The sequence below is a fragment of the Monodelphis domestica genome, chromosome 7, assembly GCF_027887165.1.
Source record: "Monodelphis domestica isolate mMonDom1 chromosome 7, mMonDom1.pri, whole genome shotgun sequence".
Classification (NCBI taxonomy): domain Eukaryota; kingdom Metazoa; phylum Chordata; class Mammalia; order Didelphimorphia; family Didelphidae; genus Monodelphis; species Monodelphis domestica.
Genome location: NC_077233.1, coordinates 205297373 through 205307202, shown reverse-complemented (window position 1 = coordinate 205307202; position 9830 = coordinate 205297373). Strand labels below are relative to the sequence as shown.

General features: G+C 35.6%; 1 long non-coding RNA gene across 1 annotated transcript; it reads left to right on the top strand.

Annotated features, from left to right (window-relative positions):
* The first annotated feature begins 212 nt into the window (after positions 1–212).
* On the top strand, positions 213–8813 carry LOC130455613 (uncharacterized). Its single transcript, XR_008913672.1, has 2 exons — positions 213–5107; positions 8496–8813. It is a non-coding gene; the product is annotated as an uncharacterized LOC130455613 (long non-coding RNA).
* Positions 8814–9830: the final 1017 nt, after the last annotated feature.

The window sequence follows — 9830 nt, the reverse complement described above, 5'->3', positions numbered from 1 at the left end:
AGTTCTTTAAAGATTGGGGTGTTTATTGTGAAACCAAATGGCATCACTATAAGAATATTAGTGTTAAAATGATAGTTTTTTTTGTCCCCAGGAGTAAATTGATTGATGAAAATAGTAACAGTAGCTAGCATTTATACATTCATGCAAAGGATATCATCTGTCAAACAAAAAGGAACATTCCATTTGGAATGTTACTGGGAAAAACAGTTGGAGCTAAGCCAACAGCTAAACTGAGCTGGACTGTCCTTTGGCTTCTGAACTGGGGAGAAGCTTTGGCTTGTGGTTGATGGTGTAGAAGAACCTATTTGTATCTCTGAGATTTATCTGGCTAGTTGGTAGAAGAAGAAAGAAGACAGACAATTGTCCTCCTATCTCTTAGACTGTCCCTGATAGTGACTGATTGCCATTTCCCCAATATCTTCCTAAACAAGACTCCTTGTAGAGAATAGGGAAACCTATCCTGCTTACCTTATCCTCTACTCTTGTCCTACCTTCCCCAAATAAACCCTTACTTGAGAAAAGAAGAAAGAAAGAGTATTTCCTCTGAAATCTCATTGTTTACCCTGAGTGACTTGAAGGGAGGGGGAAGCTGAAGACTTTTGAAGAGAGAGGAAAACTGGGAGGAGGGTAGGCAAACTTGATCCATTAGTTATCCAGAATCAATCAATATACACCCTCAGGAATTACTATCTATTACAGATTGGCACCCCAGATGAGACAATAAATAACAGTCCCTAATGAAAACAAAGGAATGAACAGTGATTCGATGGCAATGAACACCTTAGCTACACACTGGCCAGAACCATATGTATGGAGTAAGGTGGGAAAGAAAAACTACAAGGCTCTCTTAGATACTGATGCTTCAAAATCTGTCCTAAAGACATGTCCAGGGGATACCAACACAGGGGCTATGGTTTCTGTAGCTGGAGCAATGGGACAAATACAACAGGTCCCTGAACTTAAAAGCCCTATGGCCAAAGTGGGTCCTCTCTCCATAGATCATATCTTCTTGTTGATTCCCTTATGTCCAGATAACATTTTAGGATGAGATTTTTTGTGTAAGATTCAAGTGCCTTTATAATGTGAGAAATCTAGGAAATTTTATTTTCATTTACCCAAGAATTCACTGAAACAATACCCATTCTTATACGTAGAACAACTAGAAGAAGAAGAACCTGAAAAAAATTCAAGTTGTTACATCTATGTATGACATATCAAAAGATATACCACAAGGGGTATTTGCAAAACATCAAAATGATGTGGGTAGGATCAAGTTGATTACTCCAGTCAGGATTGAAGTCAGGGAAGGAATACCACCTAAGATACAGCAATACAAAATGAGTAGAGAAGCAAAAGAACAGATAACGCCTATCATAAACAGTTTGCTTGAGCAAGGCATATTCAGACCTACGGTAGCTGAATACAATAGCCCAATTCTAGCTATTAAAAAGAACAAGCTAAATGAAGATGGCACTCCCGCCTAGAGATTTGTCAAGGATCTGAGGGCTGTGAATAATTTTATAAGGAAAAGGAAAAATTATATAAGGAAAAGATTCCCTGTCACACCTTCACCAAATGATATCATAACCCAAATACCTGCAGAAGCTGTTGGACTTGAGCAACATTTACTTTACCATACTGTTGCACCCTGATTCTCAAAATATTTTTGCTTTCCAATGGGGACAAACTCAGCTGTGCTATACTAGATTAGTGCAAGGATGTTGTGAGTCTGCTTTAATATTTTGTCAACTTTTGCAAAGAGATCTAGTCACCATAACTTTCAAACATAGCAGATTAATACACTATGTGGATGATTTGCTGCTAGCATCTCCTGACCCAAAAACATGTTTGGAGGATTCAAAGAAATTACTGATAGAACTTTATAAGAGAGGACATAAAGTTTCAAAAAAGAAGATTCAGTGGATCCTTCCAACAGTGGAATATTTAGGATTTGTCCTGGAGGGGGGCACCAGGAATATCTCTAAGAAAAGAATAGCAGACATACTGAAGCTAGGCATCCCTAAAACTAAGAAAGAACTTAGAGCTTTTCTAGGGGTTGCTGGTTTCTTGAGACAATACATAGTGGGATATTCTCATATTTCCAAATGTTTAACTGATTTGACAAAGAAAGACATTAAAGAACCATTACAATGGAATAAAGAACATTTACATGCTTTGTCACAGTTGAAAGGAGCTATTTTATCATCTCCAGCTTTGGAAATATCTGATTATAAGAAAGAATTCCACTTGTATGTCCATGAAGCAAAAGGCATCCCTTCTGGAATGCTAGCACAGTATTTTGAGTTAAATCTAAGGGCTATTGCATTTTACAGTTCTGTCTTCGACTCGGTTGCACAAGGAATGGTGCATTGCCTCAGGAGCATAGTAGCTACAGTTCTGATGGTCAAGAAGTCATATGATATAGTACTGGGATGTAAATTGCACGTGTATACTGTACAACAAATTGAAAAACTGTTACAGTTGCAGAATATTTATTCATTCACCAATTCAAGAATATCCCAGTATGAAGTCACTTTGTTAGGCAATGATAACATCACAATTCATAGATGTGCAACATTGAACCCAGCGACTCTGATTCCTGATTTGCCAATGGGTGGAGAAGTATTACATGATTGTGGCCAAATAGTAGAACTCACACACAAACCAAATGAACACCTTAAAGACACACCTCTTATTGATCCAGAAATAGAGTTATACACAGATGGGTCATCCTATGTTCGCGATGGGAGAAAATTCACAGGGGCATCTGTAGTTGACAACGACAGAACACTTTGGCAAGCATCACTGCCAAGTCATGTCAGTGCCTAAGGAGCTGAGCTCAAGATTCTACTCATGGCCTTAGAATTAGCTAGAGGGAAAAGAGCTAATATTTTTCTGCATTCACACTATGCTTTCTCCACTGTACATTGGTCATCATACTTACAGAAAAACAGAGGGTATAAAACTTCAGCTAGGAAACCAATTGCATATGGCAACCTAAGAGATCATATTATAAGTGCTGTAGACTTTCCTAAAGAGGTGACCATAATCTATTGTAAAGCGCATACTCATGGAAAGGACAGAATATCCCTAGGGAATGACAGAGCAGACATAACATCAAAATATGCTGCAAGGTCCAGGCCCCACCGTGTGCTGAATTTCTCTCTGACTGAAAGGTAGAATCTCATTGAAGCCTATGATGGAGAAGATGGAGAAGAAATACAGTCATGGAAAGAGCAGCTAGGTGCTAAACTAATCAAAGGCATCTGGATTGCTCAAGAGGGTAAACCTATTCTCCCTAAAAAGTTGTATCAACATCTATGCACCATAATTCAAGCAAAGGGACATTACGGAGTGCAAGGGATTCTGGATACCATACAGAGGTATTGGACAGCACCAGGAATAACAACAAATGCTATTAGAACTTGTCAGGCATGTGAAACATGCAGAAGATATAATCAAGGACATTTTAAGAGCATAGCATTGGGAGGCAGACCACTCAGATATATACCTTTCCAGTGTATTCAAATTGATTATATCAACATGCTTAAAGACAAGGGATACAAATATACATTGGTGATTGTGGATAGACTGACTAGATGGATTGAAGCATGTCCATCCAAGAAAAATGACACTGCAACGGTAGTGAGATTTCTATTAAAGGAGATTATAGCTAGACATGGCATTCCTGATACCATAGATTTGGACAAGGGATCCCACTTCACTTCCCAGGTTCTTCAAGAAATCTATAAGAACTTGGGGATTAAGTGCAACTACCATTCAGTTTATCAGCCCCAAAGTTCCGGTCAATTTGAGAGCATAAACAAAGAGTTGAAGACACAAATAGGTAAACTCTGTTCAGAAACACACTTAAAATGAACAGATGTTTTGCCTCTTGCTTTGTTCAACATAAGAACCAGGCCTAGGACTGACTTGCTTATATCACCATTTGAAATGCTATATGTTCAGCCACTTTGGCATGGTAGGACAGTAAAGCCAACTTACTTGTCCATGTTAAAAGGGGAATGTGTTCTTCATGAATATTTAAAACAGATACAACATAGAATTGAAGAACTAAGGAAAGTGGGTTTGCTCATGCAAAGAATACCACTAGATTTTTCATTGCATAAGATAAAATCAGGTGACAAGGTATATGTCAAGAATTTTAATAGAGAATCTCCTACAGAACCTAGATGGATCAGACCAACAATGGTCATAATGACAACCCCAACATCTATAAAGGTTGATCAAAGAGATCCATGGTTCCATGCTTCACATGTAAAATTGTATCACACCCATAATGTTGAGTAACCCTAGGAAAATAACCAACAATAACAGTCCTTGTGAATGAAAGCCTATGGAAAACAAAGGAAAGCACTGCAAAAGCCAACAAAACAAAGAAACAGAAAGAAATATTCATTTAAAAGAGTAACAGCCACAGAAAGATCTCTACATTATATACAAAGTCTCTGCCAGCCATAGTAACAGAACAGAAAGAAACAAGGTTATCACAAATGCAAACGTAACTCCATTATCAAAATGAAAATACATTAAATCCAAATTCTATTTCTAAGACATAAGAAAACATTCAATTAATTTCTTTGTGAGAAAAGTCAAACATCAAAAGATTAGAAAACTTCAAATCAATATTCTTAACAAAATTCTAAGAACTTATGCACAAAGCTATTATGCTTACACCCACCCATGAAGATATACATATGTAATGCTTACTTCCACACATGAAGAATAACTGATGTATCCTGACAAGCATTCATGAAGAATTCAGCTTACTTCCATGAACATAAGAATTTCAATCTTACATACATGCATTTGTAAATACCTTACACACATGCATGTTCATGATTGTTCCAGTTGTTCCTGAATTGAAGAACACAGGTCTTCAATCAAGAGTGAAAGAAAATAGGAGAGTGCTATGCTGACCAGAAGATGAAGACAGAATTTATATAATCAACATAAAAGGACATGGAAGGACTGTGAATTTGGGGGACTTGTGATCATGAGGATATGTAAGAATACATCATACATGTTAAAATCACATATATGCATATATATCCTACATAGAAAAGGAAGATATCTCATGGAATGGGTAAGTATACAACATACTGCATAGTTGCCAAACAAAGTCACACTGATATAAAATTTCTGTGGAAAATTCAAACAGACAAGATATTTCTTATCTGCCTGAGTTTACATAGAAATCATGAACAATTTATATGGATGCACATATGTAAATTTGTACTAAGTACAACTTATGTACACATGTAGATACTAATGTACTAATAAATGAACTATATTAGAATAGTTTATTAATATTCTAATGACTGGCAATAGTGACAGCTTAGTAAATTTGTTCAAGTCTTAGGAAAATAGAGATAGACATAGAACTACTTAAGTATAGAAGCTAGATTGCATTATGATTTTGGTTAGCAATTGTTAGCGCTAGAAATTTTACTTAGTTGAATTTATATACATCAGGAAATAAGACAGTTGCATATTCAAAATGTTATGGAAATTGTTGGAATGGTTTGAAAATTGTTATATGTTTTGTTGTTATGTAAAAACCATGTTCATGTAAATCCCTATTACCTAAAGCATTTTCCTATACCCAATCTTAGCATAGAACTAGGTAGACAAGAATAGCTAAGATAAGTTAGAATTTGTTGTTTTGGGAGGGTAAAGGAATGTTTAAGATGGTATAGGGTAAGAATAGATAGCTAGAAATATCCAAATGGTGAGTATCATTAAAATTTGCGGTTGCAAATTTTTTTTTAAGACAAAAAAGGGAGGGATGTAAAAGAGAGAATATACATGCATGCAAAGGACATCATCGGTCAGTCAAAAGGAACATTCCATTTGGAATGTTACCAGGAAAAACAGTTGGAGCTAAACCAACAGCTAAATTGGGCAGAGAGGCTTTTGGTGTGGGCTGATGGTAGTGGCTGAGCCTGAAGAGCTAATTTGTATCTCTGATATTTACCTAGTTGGTTAGAAGAAAAAGAAGAAAGAAGACAAACAGTTGTCCTCCTTATCTCTCTGACTGACTCTGCTAGTGACTGATTGTCATTTCCCCAATATTGTCCTAACCAAGGCTCCTTGTAGAGAATAGGGAAACCTATCCCTCTTACCTTATCCTCCACCCTTGTCCTGTCTTCCCCAAATAAACCCTTACCTGAGAAAAGAAGAGAAAAGAGTATTTCCTCTGAAATCTCATAGTTCACCCTGAGTGACTTGAAGGGAGGGAGAAGCTGAAGGTTTTTGAAGAAGGAGGAAACAGGAGGCATTGAGGGAGGAGGGTAGGTAAACCTTGATCCATTAGTCATCTAGAGAATCAATATACACCTCAGGAATTACTATCTTTTACAATACCCAAAAAGTATCTGCACTATGCTTAACATGTTACAAATATTATCCTATCTTATCATTACAATAGACCTGGGACATAAATATTATTATTATTTTCTCCATTTTGCAGTTGAAAAACTGTAAAAAGAGAGGCTAAGTGACTTGCCCAAGATCCCATAGCTAGTAAATATCCAAAGCTAGATTTGAACTCTGATCTTTCTGACTCCATGCCTAGCACTCTATCCACTACCATCTAGCTGCCTGTCATTATTGTTATTGTCATAATCACCATCATGATTATTAGTATTATTATAGCTCTCTCTCCACCATGCCATGCTACCTTTCAGGAAACGATATGATCTACAAAATTTATATCTAAAGGAACTACCACTTGAGTGAATTTACTGGACAATTCTCCAAATACCATCTGACCCACTCTTTTCCTACTAGTCAATCCTGGAACAGTTTTTTGTCTGTCTACAGTGTGTATTCAAAACAAATTGTAATGATGGGTCTACTCAGTGGTCTATTGATTAGGTTATATTTAGCTTGGGAAATAGATATTCTTCATTCACTGGGATATTTCAGATAGATTGTTAGGTCAAACTCACTTGTGTCAATGAAAATCTCATTTAGATTTTTGATATAATTAACACAATGTCCTCTGAAAAAAAGTAACCCCTAGAAAAACTTACCAGAAAGACCACTGAGAGTTCATAACCTGAGGTCCACAATTTGAAAAATATTTTAATAACTATATTTAACATAATTCATTTCCTTCCTAAATGTATGTGTTTTATTTTATGCATTTAAAAATATTGTTTAGAGAAGAGGTCAATAGGTTTCACCAGCTTGCTAAAGGAGCATGACATACACAAAAAAATTGTAAGAACCCCTGATCTATATGGAATCATTCTTCTGCCTGGAGATTATCCTTAACAATGATAAGCATACACTGTCATACTTTATGCCAAACTTCATATTAATAATCATAGGATTAAACAAAGGTTTCCCTATAGCTTCAAACACTGAGGAACATTTCATTATTTTAATACATTCACAAGAGATACTTTGTGGGACTAGCATCTATAAGGCTACATTGTCTCCCTTATTAAATCAAATGATTTTTGTAGCCAATAAACAAAAATTACATCTTGTATTCTTTTAGTCAATTACATCACTATGATGTCACCTATTAGTTAATATTGTTTGCCAAAGACTTTCTGGATTTTTATTATATTTATCAAATTTTATTACATTTATCAAACATACCCTCGATATTTGTCTAGATTACTCTCAAAGACTTTGTAGAGAGGAGAAAATAGGCATAGGGATCACTATTTATTGATGTTCTCTCAAATGCCTTTTTTGTTTGTAATAGCACCAACAAGTTTTTCAATTACAATTGAATTATCCTGTCCTTTCAGATATCTCAAGAATAGGTTCCTTCAATTCCTTTAAAAATTGTAAGGCTTGCAGCATGGGCCTCCTTTTTGTATAATTAGTCTTGTCCAGATGCTCTTTCTGTTGTTTTCATTAATGCCACTGCCATTTCCTCTAGAGGGATGATGAGTCCATTATGTAATGACTCCATTGGCATTGATAGGAAAAAATAATTCTTTATAATAGTAGCAATGTACCTTTGAAGGATTTTTGTCTGTTGTCCTCTGTCAAGTTTCATTCACAAATGCTTTTAGAAATATCTACATACCTATGTCCCACACAAAGATTTCTGCAAACTTATTTTCCCTCTAAGTTTCTAATTGTTTTATGAAGTGATATAGCTCATAATATTCCACCATCCTCTCCAGCAGAATTTTACAAATAAGGTTATTATTCTAAACTGTATTGCCTTTGGTTTTTAAATGTCTTGACAAGGAAATCTGATTTTTGCTCTTTAAGGCTGTTTTAGAACTCTTTTGGCTTCCTCACTGAGGCAATTAAGATACATCATTAAGTTTCTAATCTTAATTGTCTATATTTATGTCTGTTCTTTTATCCATTCTCCATTTCCCAATATCATTCTTTGCTTGCATATGTCAGATTAAAGCTGCTATAACTAGACAGAATATTTTCATTGTATTTTTTTATACTTCTTATTTTGCATTAATTTTTTTTCTTTACTCTAACAGGTGGATGGCCTCACTATGTAGAAACAGCTGAGTAAATAATGACTCCCATGTGAAAAGTCAGTCATTTCCTTTCTTTAAAAATATAGTCAATTTGTTTTTCTGAGTGTATGACATCATTTAATGTTTCCTATGTTCTATACTTTCCAATACACCCATTGAAGAAAATACTCATCTTGTATAGATGTTGACTTCTGTTGATGTTTGGAATTTCTTTCTATTCTTGAGCCACAGCCATATTTTCTAAATAGTTTTTTCTAGCCTTTCCTGTGTCTATATTTCTGTTGAAGATATTGAGTAATAAATTATATGTTGATTTTATTTGGAATGTCAACTCAAGTTTTTCATAGAATTTCTTTGCCTCTTCATCCTCTGTGATAGATATTGACCATAAGTCATAACTATCATCATGTCTATTTTTGCAAGCACTCATCACATATTCTGCAACATGAGATGACTAGATAAACCATGAAATTTCTTCTTCTGGTTTTTGGACACATATTAAAACCAAGCCTTTTATTTGCCTCTGTAAGACGTGCCACAAAGTATTATATAATGGGTATTCGATGGCTCTGAATTTGGAGTCAGGAAGAATTCATATCCTCAAATCAAATACTCAGACACTTCATGGCTTGTGTGACCCTGTACAATTCATTTTATTTCTCAGTTTTCTCACCTGTAAGGTCTGCTCCCTTCAGCCACTGGTAAATTCTTCTTGGCAACTCCATTTTACATAGAGGCTCAGATTCCACTCCTACCCCTGTTGCTGGCTTCTGGACCTTTAAATCATGCCCTTCTCATCCTGGAACTTCCCTCAGAATCAGAGTTCTCCTCGCTCTGGAACATATAACTAGCCTTGTGTCATTCTCAAATGAAATATCTATCTACAAAGCCTATCATTTTTTTTCCCGATGTAGGTTTATCCTGGCATCTTCAACTTATGGAATGTCCCAGACTGACCCTTTATGCCCTCTCAGAGCTCAGCACAGTGCCTGGCATTTAGTAAGCACATAACAAATGATTTGTTTCTTTCCTTCCTAGGAATAGCCCCTACTTCACAGGGTTGTTGCAAAGTTGAAATGAGTTAATATATGTAAAACTCTTTCTGAATCTTAAAGTATTCTGTAAATACTATGATTATTGTCCAAAGGGAATCTGTGAGTCTCCCTAACACTTAGCTTCATTGTACTTATAGCATACGATTTTATTTATAGTACGAAAAAAATATTAATATGATTTACTTCCTCCAGATAAGGAGGAATTCCACTCTTGGTGACAAAACATAAATGTTGCATTTAAAAAGTAATGGGATCAAGGATATAGAACTGACAAGGACCT